The following is a 3,508-nucleotide window of genomic DNA, read 5'->3' as shown; positions in this document are numbered from 1 at the left end:
TGATGTTGAGTGTATTTTCATGTGTTTGTTGGCTATCTGTGTGTCTTCTTTGGAGAAATGTCTATTTAGGTCTTCCACTCATTTTTTTTATTGAGTTGTTTGTTTTATTGGTATTGAGCTACATAAGCTGCTGGTATATTTTGAAGATTAATCCTTTGTCAGTTGCTATATTTGCAAATATTTTCTCCCATTCTTTTGAGGGATGTCTTTTCATCTTGTTGATGGTTTCCTTTGCTATACAAAAGCTTTTAAGTTTAATTAGGCCTCATTCATTTATTTTTTGCTTTTATTTTCATTTCTCTAGGAGGTAGGTCAAAAAGGTCTTGCTGTGATTAATGTCAAAGAGTGTTCTGCCTATGTTTTCCTCTAAGAGTTTTATAAAGTATGGAATGCTTCATGAATCTGCGTGTCATCCTTCACAGGGGCCATGCTAATCTTCTTTGTATGATTCCAACTTTAGTATATGCCCTGCTGAAGTGAGCACTCAATAAGGTTTTGATTATATGAACTAAGCCAGTGGCTCAATGGTAAAGAATCCACCTGCCAATGCTGGAGTCATGGGAGACACAGGTTCAATCCTTGGGTTGGGAAGATCCTCTGGAAGAGGATATGACAACCCACTCCAGTATTCTTGCCTTGAAAATTTCATGGACTGAGGAGCCTGGGAGACTACAGTTCAAGGGATCACAGAGAGTTGGACATAACTTAGCGACTGAGCACACCCACACAAGCCCAGGACAAACATGTTCTCAGACTCCTTTTTGTAAACTATATAGAAGAATCTCAGATAGAAAGATCCTCAAAACGCTATTCAATATCCTGCTCCCTGACCCTAAATTGCAGCTTTGGATAGTCCCAACTCCCACAGTTTAGAAGGAAATCTTGTGCTCTTCTAGGAGGAGAGTGTATAAACGAACATGACAAAGATGATAGTCCTATATTTTGGAAGAAGTCAAAGAAATATTTTTTCTTTCTTCTTTTTGATTTTGAAAACTGTGGCCTGTGTGAGCCAGAACAGGAGGTCCTGTCCCTTCATCACTTTCACCTTTTCTCTTTGGAAATATGAGATGCTTGTCCAATGCCCAGAAAACCTGAAAAGAACCAGTTTCAAACATTTCTTCCCCCTCACCTAGTTTGATTTTCAATTTAGCTTTAAACTTGGAAACAAATCTATCTTTGGAAGCCATGGACTAAGCAGAAGAGCTCTGAAGAACTCTTAAGCTCAACAGCATAGAACTATGAGCAGAATGTTACTGTTAATATCAATTATTACAGCTTGCAAGGTAAACAAGTTTAATAATGAATTCCTCCAGGCTAGAGTCAAAGCCAAAATAACAGACATTTTGGAAAATTTTCAAGCTCACATAGTGGCCCTAATCTACAAAATTTATTAAAAAGTCTGTCATGTAATTTAGAACCCACTACTAGTAACCTATTTTGCACAAATATTTTCCCAGGTGGTGAGTGTATACCGATGCCTCTATTCATTGCCTTGACCTTGACTCTTGACCTTGAATCTTAATTCACTTCCTTTGGGGGCAAGGGCAAATTCTCATTCTAATGGTGACAGCTCAAAGATACAGCTTATATTTGTGGCACCTTTGTGCAAATTTCAAAAGGCTGCTAACTCTGGGAGGACAAATGAGAGCAGAGCTGAGGGCTCTGATATATCACTGTTGCCAATGGCTCTGCAAGCAGTGTGCAAGCACAATATGCTATGTGGGGCCAGTGTGGCTTTTGTTAGAGAGACAGAAAATTTGCTGAGGCTGAACCCTTCATCGTTGAATCAAGCTTTTAAAATCATTCATCACAATTTTTGTGTTTCCTGAGTTTTAGGGCCCTGAAGCAAAGCATTTGTTCTCCTGCTTAAGTTACTAGTCCTAGAATCACTCCAGGCTCCCCACTCTGCTTCCTCCCACTGTCATCACTGATTTGGGCCTCCTAATTGGAAGTGGTCAAACAAGAGATGGCAAGAGTGAATGTCGACATTCTAAGAATCAGCGAACTAAAATGGACTGGAATGGGTGAATTTAACTCAGATGACCATTATATCTACTACTGCGGGCAGGAATCCCTCAGAAGAAATGGAGTAGCCATCATGGTCAACAAAAGAGTCCGAAATGCAGTGCTTGGATGCAATCTCAACAAATGACAGAATGATCTCTGTTCATTTCCAAGGCAAACCATTCAATATCACAGTAATCCAAGTCTATGCCCCAACCAGTAATGCTGAAGAAGCTGAAGTTGAACAGTTCTATGAAGACCTGCAAGACCTTTTAGAACTAAGACCCAAAAAAGATGTCCTTTTCACTATAGGGGACTGGAATGCAAAAATAGGAAGTCAAGAAACACCTGAAGTAACAGGCAAATTTGGCCTTGGGATACGGAATGAAGCAGGGCAAAGACTAATAGAGTTTTGCCAAGAAAAAGCACTGGTCATAACAAACACCCTCTTCCAACAACACAAGAGAAGACTCTATACATGGACATCTCCAGATGGTCAACACCGAAATCAGATTGATTATATTCTTTGCAGCCAAAGATGGAGAAGCTCTATACAGTCAGCAAAAATAAGACCAGGAGCTAACTATGGCTCAGATCATCAACTCCTTATTGTTGTCCTAAATTCAGACTTAAATTGAAGAAAGTAGGGAAAACCACTAGACCATTCAGGTATGACCTAAATCAAATCCCTTATGATTATACAGTGGAAGTGAGAAATAGATTTAAGGGCCTAGATCTGATAGATAGAGTGCCTGATGAACTATGGAATGAGGTTCGTGACACTGTACAGGAGACAGGGATCAAGACCATCTCCAGGGAAAAGAAATGCAAAAAAGCAAAATGGCTGTCTGGGGAGGCCTTACAAATAGCTGTGAAGAGAAGCAAAATGCAAAGGAGAAAAGGAAAGATATAAACATTTGAATGCAGAGTTCCAAAGAATAGCAAGAAGAGATAAGAAAGCCTTCTTCAGCGATCAATGCAAAGAAATAGAGGAAAACAACAGAATGGTAAAGACTAGAGATCTCTTCAAGAAAATTAGAGATACCACGGGAACATTTCATGCAAAGATGGGCTCGATAAAGGACAGAAATGGTATGGACCTAACAGAAGCAGAAGATATTAAGAAGAGATGGCAAGAATACACAGAAGAATTGTACAAAAAAGATCTTCATGACCCAGATAATCACGATGGTGTGATCACTGACCTGGAGCCAGACATCCTGGAATGTGAAGGCAAGTGGGCCTTAGAAAACATCACTATGAACAAATCTAGTGGAGGTGATGGAATTCCAGTTGAGCTATTTCAAATCCTGAAAGATGATGCTGTGAAAGTGCTGCACTCAACATGCCAGCAAATTTGGAAAACTCAGCAGTGGTCACAGGACTGGAAAAGGTCAGTTTTCATTCCAATCCCAAAGAAAGGCAATGCCAAAGAATGCTCAAACTACCGCACAATTGCACTCATCTTACATGCTAGTAAAGTAATGCTCAAAATTCTCCAAGC

General features: G+C 39.8%; 1 non-coding gene across 1 annotated transcript; it reads right to left on the bottom strand.

The window, feature by feature from the left end:
• Positions 1–378: 378 nt before the first annotated feature.
• LOC129633489 (U6 spliceosomal RNA) lies at positions 379–482 on the bottom strand. Its single transcript, XR_008705073.1, has one exon. It is a non-coding gene; the product is annotated as a U6 spliceosomal RNA (small nuclear RNA).
• Between the last annotated feature and the right edge of the window lie 3,026 nt (positions 483–3,508).

Source organism: Bubalus kerabau, chromosome 18, assembly GCF_029407905.1.
Source record: "Bubalus kerabau isolate K-KA32 ecotype Philippines breed swamp buffalo chromosome 18, PCC_UOA_SB_1v2, whole genome shotgun sequence".
Classification (NCBI taxonomy): Eukaryota; Metazoa; Chordata; class Mammalia; order Artiodactyla; family Bovidae; genus Bubalus; species Bubalus kerabau.
The sequence above is the reverse complement of the archived record's forward strand: the minus strand, read 5'-3'. Positions and strand labels throughout refer to the sequence as shown.